The sequence below is a fragment of the Eriocheir sinensis genome, unplaced genomic scaffold (genome assembly GCF_024679095.1).
Source record: "Eriocheir sinensis breed Jianghai 21 unplaced genomic scaffold, ASM2467909v1 Scaffold40, whole genome shotgun sequence".
NCBI lineage: Eukaryota > Metazoa > Arthropoda > Malacostraca > Decapoda > Varunidae > Eriocheir > Eriocheir sinensis.
Window position 1 is genome coordinate 954,362 of NW_026111721.1, and position 21,490 is coordinate 975,851.

Consider the following 21,490-nt stretch of genomic DNA (forward strand, 5'->3'; position numbering starts at 1 on the left):
AATACACATAAAACAGTGTAAATTTATTTCAAAATCTATATACGAATACTCATAAATCAACGTAGATTTCTATAGAAATATATATACAAAATACACATCAAATGATGTAAACACGTATAAAAATATATATATATATATATATATATATATATATATATATATATATATATATATATATATATATATATATATATATATATATATATATATATATATATATATATATATATATATATATATATATATATATATATATATATATATATATATATATATATATATATATATATATATATAAAATACACATTAAATAATGTAAATTCGCGTCAAAATAAATAAACAAAATATCAATAAAAGAATGTGTATTTGAATGAAAATAGATATACAATATACACGTTATTTTATAAGTATTCGTATATGTATTTTTAAACAAATTTACAGTGTTTTATTTGTATTTTGCTTTTTTTTTCAATACAAATTAACCTTTTTGTATGTGTGCATTATGTATATTAATTTTAACACAAATTTAATTATTCTATGTGTATTTTTGTATATGTATTTAAAAAAAAATGCTTTATCTTATGGGTATTTTGCATCTTTATTTTCATACAAATTTAAATTATTTTATTGATATTCTGTGTACTTATTTTGATACGATTTTACATTATTCTATATATAACAAAAAAAAATATATACAAAAATACACAAAAATAATTTTAATTTGTTTGAAAATAGATATGCAAAATATGTCTATTTTGTATATATATTTCAATTCAAATTTAGCTTATTTTGTGTGTATTTTGTATATATTTTCATACAAATTTAATTACTTCTGTGTATTTTTGTATATAGTTTTATATAAATTTACGTTATTTATTTTATTTCATTTTATGTGTATTTTGTATATATATTTTTATAGAAATCTACGTTATTTTATGTGTATTCGTATATATATTTTGAAACAAATTTACATTGTTTTATATGTATTTTGCATATCTATTTCAATACAAATTTACCTTATTGTATGTGTTTTTTATATATTTATTTTAATTCAAATATAATTTTTTATGTGTATTTTGGTATATATATTTTTATAAATAAAAAAAATGCGTTATTTTATTGGTTTTTTTCATCTTTATTTTCATACAAATTTACATTATTTTATTAATATTCTGTGTATTTATTTTGATACGATTTTACATTATTCTATTTGTGTTTTGTATATATTTTTTTATACAAATTTACGTTATTTGAAGTGTATTTGTTTATGTCTTTTCATTCATATTTACATTATTTTATATGTATTTTGTATATGTATTTCAATACAAATTTACCTAATTTTATGTGTATTTTGTATATTTATTTTCATACAAATTTAAAATATTTTTGTGTATTTTTGTATATAGTTTGATACAAATTTAGGTTACTTTATGTGTATTTTGTATATCTGTTACATACAAATACACATTCTTTTATTGATATTTTGTTTATTTATTTTGACGCGAATTTACAGTATTTAATGTGTATTTTGTATATATATTTTTATACGTATTTACATCATTTCATGTGTACATAAAATAAATTTGTTTCAAAATACGAATACACATAAAATAACGTTCATTTCTATAAAAATATATACAAAATACACATAAAATGAAGTAAATACGTATAAAAAATGAATACAAAATACACATAAAAATCGTATCAAAATAAATAAACAAAATACCAGGAAAAGAAAATGTATTTGTATAATTATATATATTCAAAATACACAAAAATATCGTATATTTGTATAAAACTATATACAAAAATACACAGAAGTTATTAAATTTGTATGAAAATATATATACAAAATACAGCTAAAATAAGCTAAATATGAATTGAAATGTACATACAAAATACATAAAATAATGTAAATCTGTATCAAAATTTTTATACAAATACATATAATAACGTAGATTTGTTTAAAAATATATAAACAAAATACACATTAAGTAATGTAAATACGTATAAAAATATGTACAAAATACACATATAATCATGTAATTCGTATCAAAATAAATAAACAAAATAGCAATAAAATAATGTAAACTTGTATGAGAAAACATATACAAATAACGCAAATTTCTATAAAAATATATGTACAAAAATGCACATAAAATAAAGTAAATTAGCATGAAAATATATATACAAAACAAACACTAAATAATGTAAATGCGTACATAAAATAACCTAAATTTGTATAAAACTATATACAAAAATACACAAAAATAATTTAAATTTGTTTGAAAAGAAATATACAAAATGCACATAAAATTAGGTACATTTGTATGGAAATACATATACAAAATACACATCATATAATGTAAATTTGAGTGAAAATATATAAACAAATGCACTTAAAATAACGTAAATTTGTATAAAATATATATGCAAGATACACATTAAATAATGTAAATGTGTATAAAAAAATATATACAAAAAACAAATAGAATAATGTAAAATCGTATCAAAATAAATACACAGAATATCAATAAAATAATGTAGATTTGTATGAAAATAAAGATGCAAAATTCCCAAAAATTATCGCATTTTTTATAAAAATATATATACCAAAATACACACAAAATATTTAAATTTGTATTGAAATAAATATACAAAATGCATATACAGTAAGGTAAATTTGTATTGAAAGAGAAATTCAAAAATACATATAAAACAATGTAAATTTGTTTAAAAATATATATACGAATACACATAAAATAAAGTAGATTTCTATAGAAATATATATACAAAATACATATGAAATTATGTAAATACGTATAAAAATATATATACAAAATACATATCAAATAATGTAAATTCATGTCAAAATAAATAAACAAAATATCATGAAAAGAATGTGTATTTGTATGAAAATAGATAATAGATAATAAATTTGTATAAAATATATATGCATGATACACATTAAATAGTGTAAATGTGTACAAAAAACAAAAAGAATAAAGTAAAATCGTATCAAAATAAATACACAGAATATCAATAAAATAATATAAATTTGTATGAAAATAAAGATGCAAAATTCCCAAAAATATTTATAAAAATATACATACCAAAATACACATAAAATATTTAAATTTGTATTGAAATAAATATACAAAATGCACATACAATAAGGTAAATTTGTATTGAAAGAGATATGCAAAAATACATATAAAACAATGTAAATTTGTTTCAAAATATATATACGAATAGAAATAAAATAAACGTAGATTTCTATAAAAATATATATACAAAATACACATAAAATTAAGTAAATACGTATAAAAAAATGTATACAAAATACACATAAAATAATGTAAATTCGAATTAAAATAAATAAACAAAATACCAATAAAAGAATGTGTATTTGGATAAATATAAATATACTAAATACACATACAAAATAAACATAAAATAAGGTAGATTTGTAATAAAATAGATGTACAAAATACACATAAAATATTGTAAATTTATATGAAAATATATATACAAATACACCTAAAATACCATGAATCTGTATAAAAATATATATTCAAAATAAATATTAAATAATGTAAAAGCGTATAAAAATATATATACAAAGTACATATAAAATGAAAATTAAGATGCAAAATACCTATAAAATAACGCATTTTTAATAAAATTATTGATACCAAAATACACATAAAATATTTGGACTTGTATTAAAATAAATATACAAAATGCACATACAAGAAGGTAAATTTGTATTGAAATAGATATGCAAAATACATATAAAATAAAGTAAATTTGTTTCAAAATATATATACGAATACACATAAAATAACATAGATTTCTATAAAAACACATATAAAAAATACACATAAAATTAAGTAAATACGTATAAAAAAATGTATACAAAATACACATAAAACAATGTAAATTCGTATAAATGTAAATAAACAATATACCAATAAAAGAATGTGTATTTCTATAAATATAAATATACAAAATGCACATAAAATAACGTAAATTTATATAAAACTATATACATAAAATAACGCAAATTTCTATAAAAATATATGTACAAAAATGAACATTAAATAAATTTGCATAAAAATATATATACAAAACACACATTAGATAATGTAAATGAGTATAAAAATATGTATACAAAATACCTATGAAATAATCTAAATTCGAATCGAATTAAATTAAGAAATACCAATAAAATAATGTAATTTTGGATAAAAATATATATACAAAATACACATAAAATAACCTAAATACAAATACAAATATACACATAAAATAATTTAAGATTGAATGAAATAAATATACAAAATAAACATAAAATAAAGTAAATTTGTAATGAAATATATGAAAAACTACACATGAAATAATATAAATTTGTATGAAAATATATATAAAAATACATATTAAATAACATGAATTTGTATAAAATTTGTATCAAAATATATACTTATACACACAATAAAATAACGTAATTTTTTTTGAAAATGTATATACAATATACACATAAAATAATTTAAATACGTAGAAAAATATGTTTACAAAAAACATTAAATAATGTAAATATGTATGAAAATATAGAAACAAATACACATAAAATAATGTAAATTTGGATAAAATATATATACAAAATGAACATTAAATAATGTAAATATGTATAAAAAAAAATATATAGATAAAACACATAGATTATTTCATAGGTATTTTGTATACATATTTTTATACTCTTTTATATTATCTGATGTGTGTTTTGTATATATTTTTTTATGCAAACTAATTTTATGTGCATTTTTGTACATATATTTTTATAGAAACTTAAAACGTTATTTTATGTGTATTTTGTATATGTTTTCTCAGACAAATTTACATTATTTAATTAGTTTTTTGTTTATTTATTTTGATACGAATGACTTGATTATTGGTGTATTTTCTAAATATTTTTTATACGTATTTACATTACTAAATGTGTATTTTGTTTATATATTTTTTTTACAAATTTACGTTATTATATGTGTATTTGTTAAAAATATTTTGAAACGAATTTACTTTATTTTATGTATTTTGTATATATATTTCAATTCAAATTTAGCTTATTTTGTGTGTATTTTGTATATCTATTTTCATACAAATTTAATTACTTCTGTGTATTTTTGTATATAGTTTTGTACAAATTTATGTTATTTTATGTGCATTTTGTATTTATATTTATACGAATTTACATTATTTTATGTGTATTTTGTATACATTTTTGATTCGTATTTACTTAAATTTATTTGTTTTTTGTATATATATATATATATATATATATATATATATATATATATATATATATATATATATATATATATATATATATATATATATATATATATATATATATATATATATATATATATATATATATATATTTACAGAAATCTACGTTATTTTATGTGTATTCATATATATATTTTAAACAAATTTACATTGTTTTATATGTTTTTTGCATATCTATTTCAATACAAATTTACCTTATTGTATGTGCATTTTGTATATTTATTTTAATACAAATTCAAATATTTTATGTGTATTTTGGTATATATAATTTTATAAAAAAATGCCTTATTTTATAGGTATTTTGCATCTTAGTTTTCATAGGAATGTACATTATTTTATTAATATTCTTTGTATATATTTTGATACGATTTTATATTATACTATTTGTGTTTTGTATATATTTTTTTATACATATTTTCATTATTTATTGTGTATTTTTTATATATATTTTATACAAATTAACGTCATTTTAAGAGTATTTGTTTATATAATTTCATTCAAATTTACATTATTTTAAGTGTATTTTGTATATTTATTTCAATACATATTTACCTAATTTTATGTGTATTTTGTATATTTATTTTCATACAAATTTAAATTATTTTTGTGGTTTTTTGTATATACATATAGAGTAAATTTCTATGAAAATATATATTCAAAATACATATAAAATTATGTAAATAAGTATAAAAATATATATATCAAATACACCTAAAAAAATGAAAATTCGTATCAAAATAAATAAACAAAATTCCGATAAAAGAACGTATATTTGTAGGAAAATAAATATACAAAATACACATAAAATTACGAAAATTTTAATAAAAGTATATACAAAAAAACAAAAAAATAAATTTCAATTTGTATGAAAATAGATATACAAAATACACATATAATTAGTTAAATTTGTATTTAAATACATGTAAAAAATACACATAGAATAATGTAAATTTGTATGAAATTAAAACAAATTCACATAAAATAACGTACATTTGTATAAAATAGATATACAAAATATACATAGAATAATGTAAAATCGTATCAAAATAAATACACAGAATATCAATAAAATAATGTAATTTTGTACGAAAATAAAGATGCAAAATACCCATAAATTAAAGCATATTTTTTTAAAAATACATATACAAGAATACACATATAATAATTAAATTTGTATTAAAATTAATATACAAAATGTACGTACAATAAGGGAAATTTATATTGAAAACATATACAAAATGCACATAAAACAATGTATATTTGTTTCAAAATATATATACGAATACACATAAAATAACGTATATTTCTATATAAATATATATACAAAATGCACATGAAATGACGTAAATACGTATAAAAATATATATACACAATACACATTAAATAATGTAAATTCGCATCAAAATAAATCAACAAAATATCAATAAAAGAATGTGTATTTGTATGAAAATAGATATACAAAATACACATAAAATATTGTAAATTTGTATAAAATTCTATTAAAAAAATACACAAAAATAATTTAAATTTGTATAAAAATATATATACAAAATACATATAAAACTAGGTAAATTTATATTGAAATACATATACAAAATACACATAAAATAATGTAAATTTGAATGAAAATATATAAACAAATACACTTAAAATAACGTAAATTTGTATGAAATATATATAGAAAATACACATTAAATAATGTAAATATGTATAAAAAAATATATACAAAACACATATAGAATAATGTAAAATAGTATCAAAATAAATACACAGAATATTAATAAAATAATGTAAATTTGTATGAAAATAAAGATGCAAAATACCCATAAAACAACGCATTTTTTATGAAAATATATATAACAAAATACACATAAAATATTTAAATTTGTATTACAATAAATATACAAAATGCACATACAATAAGGTAAATTTGTATTGAAATAGATATGCAAAATACCCATAAAACAATGTAAATTTGTTTTAAAATATATATACGAATACACATAAAATAACGTAGATTTCTATAAAAATATATATACAAAATACACATAAAATGAAGTAAATACGAATAAGAAAATGTATACAAAATACACATAAAATAATGTAAATTCGTATCAAAATAAATAAACTAAATGCCAATAAAAGAATGTTTACTTGTATAAATATAAATATACAAAATACACATAAAATAACGTAAAATTGTATAAAACTATATACAAAAATAAAAAAAAATAATTAAATTTGAATGAAAATAGATATACAAAAGACACTTAAAATAAGCTAAATTTGAATTGAAATAAATATAGAAAATACATAAAATAATGTAAATTTGTATCAAAATATATATTCAAATACATATATATTAAAATTAATATACAAAATGCGTATATAATAAGGTAAATTTGTATTGAAAAAATATGCAACATACACGTTTACTCATACAAATTTATATTATTTTATTGGTATTTTGTTTATTTATTTTGATACGAATTACATGATTATACGTGTATTTTGTACATATTTCTTTATACGTATTTACATTATTTAATGTGTATTTTGTTTATATATTTTCATACAAATTTACGTTATTATATGTGAATTTGCATAAATATTTTGATACAAATTTACATTATTTCATGTATTTTGTATATATATTTCAATTCAAATTTAGCTTATTTTGTGTGTATTTTGTATATATTTTCATACAAATTTAATTACTTCTGTGTATTTTTGTATATATTTTTATATAAATTTACGTTATTTTATGTGTATTTTGTATATTTATATTTATACAAATACACATTCTTTTATTGGTATTTTGTTTATTTATTTTGATACGAGTATACATTATTTTATGTGTATTTTGTATACATTTTTCTATACGTATTCACTTCATTTTATGTGTATTTTGTATATATATTTTTATAGAAATCTACGTTATTTTATGTGTATTTTTATATATATTTTGAAACAAATTTACATTGTTTTATATGTATTTTGCATATCTATTTCAATACAAATTTACCTTATTGTATGTGTTTTTTGTATATTTATTTTAAGACAAATTTAATTTTTTGATGTGTATTTTGGTATATATATTTTTATAAATAAAAAAATGCGTTATTTTATTGGTATTTTGCTTCTTTATTTTCATACAAATTTACATTATTTTATTAATATTCTGTGTATTTATTTTGATACGATTTTACATTATTCTATTTGTGTTTTGTACATATTTTTTTATACAAATTTATGTTATTTTAAGTGTATTTGTTTATGTATTTTCATTCAAATTTACATTATTTTATTTTTTATGTATATTTCAATACAAATTTACCTAATTTTATGTGTATTTTGTATATTTATTTTCATACAAATTTAAAATATTTTTGTTTATTTTTGTATATAGTTTGATACAAATTTAGGTTATTTTATGTGTATTTTGTATATCTATTTTCATACAAATAAACATTCTTTTATTGATATTTTGTTTATTTATTTTGACGCGAATTTACATTATTTAATGTGTATTTTGTATATATATATTTTTATACGTATTTACATCATTTCATGTGTATTTTGTATAGTTTTAAACAAATTTATATTATTTAATGTGTATTTTGTATATATATGTTTATTCAATTACACATTACTTTATTGATATTCTGTGTATTTATTTTGATACGATTTTACATTATTCTATGTATATTTTGTATATCTATTTTATACAAATGTACGTTAATTTATGTGAATTTGTTTTCAATTCATACAAATTTACATTATTTTATGTGTATTTTGTACATGTATTTAAATACAAATTTAACTAATTATATGTGTATTTTGTATGTCTATTTTCATACAAATTGAAATTTATTTTTTTGTTTTTTTGTATATACTTTTATTCAAATTTTCGTAATTTTATGTGTATTTTGTATATTTATTTTCCTACAAATATACGTTCTTTTATCGGAATTTTGTTTATTTATTTTGATACGAATTTTCATTTTTTAGGTGTATTTGATATATATATTTTTATACTTATTTACATAATTTTATATGTATTTTGAATAAATATTTTCATAGAAATTTACTCAATATGTATATACAAAAAAACACAAAAATAGTTTAAATTAATTTGTATAAAACATATTTAAAAAATACACATTAAATAATGAAAATATGTATAAAAAAATATTTATAAAACACAAATAGTATAATATAAAATCGTATCAAAATATATACACAGAATATTAATAAAATAATGTACATTTGTATGAAAACTAAGATGCAAAATACCTATAAAATAACGCATTTTTTATAAAATTATATATACCAAAATACACATAAAATATTTGAATTTGTATTAAAATAAATTTACAAAATGCACATACAATAAGGTAAATTTGTATTGAAATAGTTATGCAAAAAACATATAAAACAATGTAAATTTGTTTCAAAATATATATACGAATACACATAAAATAACGTAGATTTCTATAAATATATATATACAAAATACAAATAAAATTAAGTAAATACGAATCAAAAATGTATACAAAATACACATAAAATAAAGTAAATTCGTATATATATAAATAAACAAAATACCAATAAGAGAATGTGTATTTGTATAAATATAAAAATACAAAATGCACATAAAATAACGTAAATTTGTATCAAACTATATACAAAAATACACAGAAGTAATTAAATTTGTATGAAAATAGATATGCAAAATACACACAAAATAAGCTAAATTTGAATTGAAATATATATACAACATACATAAAATAAAGTAAATTCGTTTCAAAATATTTTTAACAAATGCACATATAATAACGGAAATTTGTAAAAAAAATATATAAACAAAATACACATTAAGTAATGTAAATACGTATAAAAAAATATTTACAAAATACACCAATAATCAAGTCATTCGTATCAAAATAAATAAACAAAAAACTAATTAAATAATGTAAATTTGTATGAGAAAACATACACAAAATACACATAAAATAACGTTTTGTTTCTATAAAAATATATGTGCAAAAATTCACATAAAATTAGTTTGCATAAAAAAAATATATACAAAACACACATTAGATAATGTAAATGAGTATAAAAATATGTATACAAAATACCTATGAAATAATCTAAACTCGTATCGAGTTAAACTAAGAAAATAACAATAAAATAATGTAATTTTGGATAAAAATATATATAGAAAACATACATAAAATAACCTAAATACAAATACAAATATACACATTAAATAATTTAAAATTGAATGAAATAAATATACAAAATAAACATAAAATAAGGTAAATTTGTAATAAAATGTATGTAAGAATACACATAAAAAAATATAAATTTGTATGAAAATATATATACAAATACACATAAAATAACATGAATTTGTATAAAATGTTTCAAAATATATACGAATACACACAATAAAGTAACGTAAATGTATATATGTATAAATGTATATATAAAATACACATAAAATAGTTTAAATACGTAGAAAAATATATATACAATAATACACATAAAATAATGTAAATTGTAAAAATAATAAATAAACAAAATTCAAATAAAAGAATGCATATTTGTAGGATAATATATATACAAAAAGCAAATCATATAACTAAAATTTTTATAAAAATATATAAAAATATACACAAAATTAATTTAAATTTGTTTGAAAAGATATATGAAAAATAACCATAATGTTATTCAAAGTTGAATTGAAATACATATACAAAACTCATATAAAATAATGTAAATTTGTATGTAAATATATAAAAAATATATATATATATATATATATATATATATATATATATATATATATATATATATATATATATATATATATATATATATATATATATATATATATATATATATATATATATATATATATATAAAATATACATTAAATATTTTAAATATGTATAAAATATTATATTATATATTTTTATTGATATTTGCGTTATTTATGTGTATTTTGTATTTGTTTTCTCATATAAATTTACATTATTTTATTGGTATTTTGTATATTTATTTTTATAAGAATTACATGATTATTAGTGTATTTTTTAATTTTTTTTATACTTATTTACATTATTTAATGTGTATTTTGTTTATATATTTCATATAAAACTTACGTTATTATATGTGTATTTGTATAGGTATTTTGATACAAATTTACATTATTTTATGTATTTTGTATATATATTTCAATTCAAATTTAGCTTATTTATGTGTATTTTGAATATCTATTTATTTTAATACAAAATCAAATATTTTATGTTTTTCGTATATATATTTATAAAAAATGCGTTATTTTATGGGTATTTGCATCTTAATTTTCATACATATTTACATTATTTTATTAATATTTTCTGTATTTATTTTGATACGATTTTACATTATTTTATTTGTGTTTTGTATATATTTTTTTTTAACATATTTACATTATTTAATGTTTTTTTTTTGTATATATATTTGATACAAATTTACGTAATTTTAAGTCTATAGGTTTATATATTTTCATTCAAATTTACATTATTTTCAGTGTCTTTTGTATATGTATTTCAACACAAATTTACCTAATTTTATATGTTTTTTGTATATTTATTTTCATACAAGTTTAAATTATTTTTGTGTATTTTTGTATATAGTTTTATACAAATTTAGGTTATTTTATGTGTATTTTGTATATCTATTTTCATACAAATACACATTCTTTTCATGATATTTTGTTTATTTATTTTGACACGAATTAACATTATTTAATGTGTATTTTGTATATATATTTTTATACGTATTTACATTATTTCAAGTGTATTTTGTATATATATTTCTATAGAAATCTGCGTTATTTTATGTGTATTCGTATATATATTTTGAAACAAATTTACATTATTTTATGTGTATTTTGCATATTTTCTCAATACAAATTTACCTTATTGTATGTGCATTTTGTATATTAATTTTAATACAAATTTGATTAATCTATGTGTATTTTTGTATATGTATTTTTATAAAAATATGCTTTATTTTATGGGTATTTTGCATCTTTATTTTCATACAAATTTACATTATTTTATTGATATTCTGTGTATTTATTTTTATATGATTTTACATTATTCTATGTGTATTTTGTATATATATTTTATATAAAATGTATTTGTTTTCATTTCATACAAATCTACATTATTTTGTGTGTTTTTTGTATATGTATTTAAATACAAATTTAACTAGTTATATGTGTATTTTGTATATATATTTTGTATGTATATTTTCATAGAAATTTACTCTATTTTATGAATATTCGTATATATATTTTGATACAAATTTACATTATTAATGTGTATTTTCCATATCTATTTCAATACAAATTTTCTTTATTGTACGTTCATTTTGTATATTTATTTTAATACAAATTTAATTATTTTATATGTCTTTTTGTATATATATTTTTATGCAAATATGCGTTATTATATGGATTTTTTGCATCTTTATTTTCATACAAATTTACATTATTTTATTGATATTCTCTTTATTTATTTTGATACGATTTAACATTATTCTCTGTGTTTTTTGTATCTATTTTTTTATATATATATTTACATTATTTAATGTTCATTTTGTATATATATATGTTCATTTTGTATGGATATTTTATCCAAATTTACATTATTTTATGTGTATTTGTTTATATATTTTCATACATATTTACATTATTTTATGTGTTTTTTGTATATATATTTTTCTACGTATTTAAATTATTTTATGTGTATTTTGTATATACATTTTTATAAAAAAATTACGTTATTTTATTGTGTGTATAAGTATATATTTTGATACAAATTTTATACAAATTCATGTTATTTAATGTGTATTTGTATATATATTTTCATACAAATTTATATTATTTTATGTGTATATTTTCATATATTTCATTACAAATTTACCTTATTTTATGTTTATTTTGTATATTTATTTCATTCAATTTTAAATTATTTTATGTGTATATTTGTATTTTGTATTTAGGTTATTTTATGTGTATTTTGTATATATATTTTCATAAAAAAATACATTATTTTATTGGTATTTCTTAATTTAATTCGATACGAATTTAGATTATTTCATAGGTATTTTATATACATATTTTTACACTCATTTACATTATCTAATGTGTGTTTTGTATATATATTTTTATGCAAATTTATCTAATGTTCATTTTTGTACATATATTTTTATAGAAATTTGCGTTATTTTATGTATATAGTTTTATATAAATTTACGTTATTTTATGTGCATTTTGTATATTTATATTTATACAAATACACATTCTTTTATTGGTATATTGTTTATTTACATTTATACGAATTTACATTATTTTATGTGTATTTTGTATACATTTTTTTATACGTATTTACTTAATTTTATGTGAATTTTGTATATGTATTTTTATAGAAATCTACGTTGTTTTATGTGTATTCGTATATATATTTTGAAACAAATTTCCATTATTTTATATGTATTTTGCATATCTATTTCAATACAAATTTACCTTATTGTATGTGCATTTTGTATATTTATCTTAATACAAGTTCAAATATTTTATGTATATTTTGGTATCAATAGTTTAAAAAAAAATGCGTTATTTTATAGGTATTTTGCATCTTAATTTTCATTTTATATGTACTTTGTATATATATTTTTATACGCTTTTACATTACTTAATATTTATTTTGAATATATATTTTTATACAAATTCATGGTATTTTATGTGTATTTGTATATATATTTTCATATAAATTTACATTATTGTATGTGTATTTTGTACATATATTTTATTACAAATCTACCTTATTTTATGTTTATTTTGTATGTGTATTTTGTATATTTATATTTATCCAAATACACATTCTTTTATTGGTATTTTTTTTATTTATTTTAATTCGAAGTTACATTATTTTATGTGTATTTTGAATACATTTTTTTATACGTATTTACTTAATTTTATGTGTATTTTGTGTATATAATTTTATAGAAATCTACGTTTTTTTATTTGTATTCGTATATATATTTTGAAACAAATTTATATTGTTTTATATGTATTTTTGCATATCTCTTTCAATACAAATTTACCTTATTGTATGTGCATTTTGTATATTTATTTATATACAAATTAAAAAAAATTATGTGTATTTTGGTATATATATTTTTATAAGAAATGCGCTATTTTATGGGAATTTTGCATCTTTATTTTCATACAAATTTACATTATTTTATTGATATTCGGTGTATTTATTTTGATACGATTTTACATTATTCTATTTGTTTTTTGTATATACTTTTTTTTATACATATATACATTATTTAATGTGTATCTTGCATATATATTTTATACAAATTTATTATCTATTATCTATTTTCATACAAATTCACATTCTTTTCATGATATTTTGTTTATTTATTTTGACACGAATTTACATTATTTGATATGTATTTTGTATATATATTTTTATACGTATTTACATAATTTCATATGTATTTTGTATATATATTTAATAGATATTCAAAATACACCTAAAATAACCTAAATTTGTATCAAACTATATACAAAAATACACAAAAATATTTTAAATTTGTATGAAAATAAATATACAAAATACACATAAAATTAGGTAAATTTGTATGGAAATACATATACAAAATACACATAAAATAATGTAAATTTGAATGAAAATACATAAACAAATACACTTAAAATAACGTAAATTTGTATAAAAAAATATATACAAAACACAAATAGAATAATGTAAATCGTATCAAAATAAATACACAGAATATTAATAAAATAATGTAAATTTGTATGAAAATAAGGAGGCAAAATACCCATATAATAACGCATTTTTTTTTATTTATAAAAATATATATACCAAAATACACATAAAAAATTAGATTTGTATTAAAATAAATATATAAAAAACACATACAATAAGGTAAATTTGTATTGAAATTGATATGCAAAATACATATAAAGCAATGTAAATTTGTTTCAAATATATATATATATATATATATATATATATATATATATATATATATATATATATATATATATATATATATATATATATATATATATATATATATATATTTATATATATATATATATATATATATATATATATATATATATATATATATATATATATATATACAAACTACACATAAAATGAAGTAAATACGTATAAAAAAATGTATACAAAATACCAATAAAAGAATGTGCATTTGTATAAATATAAATATACAAAATACACATAAAATAACGTAAATTTATATAAAACTATATACAAAAATACACAGAAGTAATTAAATTTGTATGAAAATATATACAAAATACACACAAAATAAGCTAAATTTGAATTGAAATATATATACAAAATACATGAAATAAAGAAATAAAGTAATAAATAATGTAAATACGTATAAAAAAGTGTACAAAATACACTATAATCATGTAATTCGTATCAAAATAAATAAACAAAATACCAATAAAATAATATAAATTTGAATGAGTAAACGTGTATGTTGCATATTTTTTCAATACAAATTTACCTTATTATATAAACATTTTGTATATTAATTTTAATACAAATTTAATTATTCGATGTGTATTTTTGTATCTGTATTTTTATAACCATATGCTTTATTATGTTATGTTATGTATATTTTTATTTTCATTCAAATATATATTATTGTATTGGTGTTTTGTTGATTTATATTGATACGAATTTACATTATTTTATATGTACTTTGTATATATATTTTTATACGCTTTTACATTATTTAATATTTATTTTGAACATATATTTTTATACAAATTCATGGTATTTTATGTGTATTTGTATATATATTTTCATATAAATTTACATTATTTTATGTGTATTTTGTACATATATTTTATTACAAATATATATACCAAAATGTGTATTTTGGTATATATATTTTTATAAAAAATGCGCTATTTTATGGGAATTTTGCATCTTTATTTTCATACAAATTTACATTATTTTATTAGTATTCGGTGTATTTATTTTGATACGATTTCACATTATTCTATTTGTTTTTTGTATATACTTTTTTTATACATATTTACATTATTTAATGTGTATCTTGCATATATATTTTATACAAATTTATTATCTATTATCTATTTTTATACAAATACACATTCTTTTCATGATATTTTGTTAATTTATTTTGACACGAATACACATTAAATAACATGAATTTGTATAAAAATTGTATCAAAATATATACTTATACACAAAATAAAATAACGTAATTTTTTTATGAAAGTGTATATACAAAATACACATAAAATAATTTAAATACGTAGAAAAATATATCTACAAAAAACACATAAAAAAATGTAAATATGTATAAAAATATATATATATATATATATATATATAAATATATATATATATATATATATATATATATATATATATATATATATATATATATATATATATATATATATATATATATATATATATATATATATATATATATATATATATATATATATATATATATATATATATATATATATACAAAAAACACATAGAATAATGTTAAGTCGTATCAAAATATCAATAAAATAATGTAAATTTGTATGAAAATAAAGATGCAAAATATCCATATAATAACGCATATTTGCATAAAAATATATATACAAAAAGACATATAAAATAATTAAATTTGTATTAAAATAAATATACAAAATGCACGTACAATAAAGTAAATTTGTATTGAAATAGATATGCAAAATACACATTAAGAATGTAAATTTGTATCAAAATATATATACGAATACTTATAAAATAGAGTAAATTTCTATGAAAATATACATACAAAATAGATATACAAAATACACATGTTTATTTGTTAAAAATATTTTGAAACGAATTTAATTTATTTTATGTATTTTGTAAATATATTTTAATTCAAATTTTGCTTATTTTGTGTGTATTTTGTATATCTATTTTCATACAAATTTAATTACTTCTGTGTATTTTTGTATATAGTTTTATTCAAATTTACACATATTTACACACATATACTATATATATATATATATATATATATATATATATATATATATATATATATATATATATATATATATATATATATATATATATATATATATATATATATATATATATATATATATATATATATATATATATATATATATATATATATATATATATATATATATTTTTATGTATTCGTATATATATTTTGAAACAAATTTACATTGTTTTATATGTTTTTTGCATATCTATTTCAATACAAATTTACCTTATAGTATGTGCATTTTGTATATTTATTTTAATACAAATTCAAATATTTTATGTGTATTTTGGTATATATAATTTTTAAAAAAATGCGTTATTTTATAGGTATTTTGCATCTTAGTTTTCATACAAATGTACATTATTTTATTAATATTCTGTGTATATATTTTGATACGATTTTATATTATACTATTTGTGTTTTGTATATATTTTTTTATACATATTTTCATTATTTAATGTGTATTTTTTATATATATTTCATACAAATTAACGTTATTTTAAGTGTATTTGTTTATATAATTTCATTCAAATTTACATTATTTTAAGTGTATTTTGTATATGTATTTCAATACAAATTTACCTAATTTATGTGTATTTTGTCTATTTATTTTCATACAAATTTAAATTATTTTTGTGTTTTTTTTTATATACATATAGAGTAAATTTCTATGAAAATATATATTCAAAATACATATAAAATTATGTAAATAAGTATAAAACATATATATCAAATACACCTAAAAAAATGAAAATTCGTATCAAAATAAATAAACAAAATTCCGATAAAAGAACGTATATTTGTAGAAAAATAAATATACAAAATAAACATAAAATTACGAAAATTTGTTTAAAAATATATACAAAAAAACAAAAAAATAAATTTCAATTTGTATGAAAATATATATACAAAATACACATATAATTAGTTAAATTTGTATTTAAATACATGTACAAAATACACATAAAATAATGTAAATTTGTATGAAATGAAAACAAATTCACATAAAATAACGTACATTTGTATAAAAAAGATATAGAAAATATACATAGAATAATGTAAAATCGTATCAAAATAAATACACAGAATATCAATAAAATAATGTAATTTTGTATGAAGATAAAGATGCAAAATACCCATAAAATAAAACTTTTTTTTTTAAATACATATACAAGAATACACATAGAATAATTAAATTTGTATTAAAATTAATATACAAAATGCACGTACGATAAGGTAAATTTGTATTGAAAAAATATACAAAATGGACTTAAAACAATGTATACTTGTTTCAAAATATATATACGAATACACATAAAATAACGTATATTTCTATAGAAATATATATACAAAATACACATGAAATGACGTAAATACGTATAAAAATATATATACACAATACACATTAAATAATTTAAATTCGCATCAAAATATATAAACAAAATATCAATAAAAGAATGTGTATTTGTATGAAAATAGATATACAAAATACACATAATATATTGTAAATTTGTATAAAACTCTATTCAAAAAATACACGAAAATAATTAAAATTTGTATAAAAATAAATATACAAAATACACATACAACTAGTTAAATTTCTATTGAAATACATATACAAAATACACATAAAATAATGTAAATGTGAATGAAAATATATAAACAAATATACTTAAAATAACGTAAATTTGTATGAAATATATATAGAAAATACACATTAAATAATGTAAATATGTATAAAAAAATATATACAAAACACAAATAAAATAATGTAAAATCGTATCAAAATAAATACAGAAAATATTAATAAAATAATGTAGATTTGTATGAAAATTAAGATGCAAAATACCCATAAAATAACGCTTTTTTATATAAAAATATATATACGAAAAAACATAATATATTTGATTTTGTATTAAAATAAATAGATATACAAAATACACATAAAATAAGCTAAATTTGAATTGAAATATATATACAAAATACATAAAATAATGTAAATTTGTATCAAAATACCTATACAAATACACATATAATAACGTAAATTTGTATAAAAATATATAAACAAAATACACATTAAATAATGTAAATACGTATAAAAAAATGTAAAAAATACACAAATAATCATGTAATTCGTATCAAAATAAATAGACAATATACCAATAAAATAATGTAAATTTCTATGAGAAAACATATACAAAATACATAAATAACATAATATCAATAAAATATATATAATATAATATATTTTTATACATATTTAAAATATTTATATATATATATATATATATATATATATATATATATATATATATATATATATATATATATATATATATATATATATATATATATATATATATATATATATATATCTATATATATATTATTTTTTTTTCCAAATTTACGTGATTCTATATGGGTTTGTTTATATATTTTCATACAAATTTACATTATTTTATGTGAGTTTTGTATATGTATTTCAATACAAATTTGCCTAACTTTATGTGTATTTTGCATATCTATTTTCAAACAAATTTAAATTATTTTGTGTATTTTTGTATATATTTTTATACAAATTTTAGTTATTTTATTTGTTTATTGTATATATATTTTCCTACAAATATACATTCTTTTATTGGAATTTTGGGTATTTAATTTTTTACGAATTAACATTATTTTGTGTTTTTTGTATATATATTTTTCTACGTATTTAAACTATTTTATGTGTATTTTATATATACATTTTCATAAAAATTTACGTTATTTTATTGTGTGTATTCGTATATATTTTGAAACAAATTTTATACAAATTCATGTTATTTTATGTGTATTTGTATATATATTTTCATACAAATTTATATTATTTTATGTGTATTCTTACATATATTTTATTACAAATTTACCTTATTTTATGTTTATTTTGTATATTTATTTTATTCAATTTTAAATTATTTAATGTGTATATTTGTATTTGTATATAGGTTATTTTATGTGTGTTTTCTATATATATTTTCATCCAAAATTACATTATTTTATTGTTATTTTCTTAATTTAACTCGATACGAATTTACATTTTATGTGTATTTTGTATATATATTTTTATAGAAATCTACGTTATTTTATCTGTATTCGTATATATATTTTGAAACAAATTTACATTGTTTTATGTGTATTTTGCATATCTATTTCAATACAAATTTACCTTATTGTATGTGCATTTTGTATATTTATTGTAATACAAATTTTAATATTTTATGTGTATTTTGGTATATATATTTTCATAAAAAATGCGTTGTTTTATGGGTATTTTGCATCTTTATTTTCATACAAATTTACATTATTTTATTAATATTCTGTGTATTTATTTTGATACTATTTTACATTATTCTATTTGTGTTTTTTTTATTTTTTTTATACATATTTACATTATTTAATGTGTATTTTCTATATATATTTCATACAAATTTACGTTATTTTAAGTGTATTTGTTTATATATTTTCATTAAAATTTACATTATTTTATGTGTATTTTGTATATGTATTTCAATAGAAATGTAACTAGTTTTATGTGTATTTTGTATATATATTTTTATACAAATTTAAACTATTTTTGTGTATTTTTTTAATAGAGTTTTATACAAATTTACAATATTATATGTGTATTTTGTATATCTATTTTCATACAAATACACATTCTTTTATTGATATTTTGTTTATATATTTTGATGCGAATCTACATTATTTAATGTGAATTGTGTACATATATTTTTATACGTATTTACGTCATTTCATGTGTATTTTGTATATATATTTCTATAGAAATATACGTTATTTTATGTGTATTCGTATATATATTTTGAAACAAATATACAATGTTTTATGTGCATTTTGTATATTTTTTCAATACAAATTTACCTTATTGTACGTGCATTTTGTATATTAATTTTAATACAAATTTAATTAT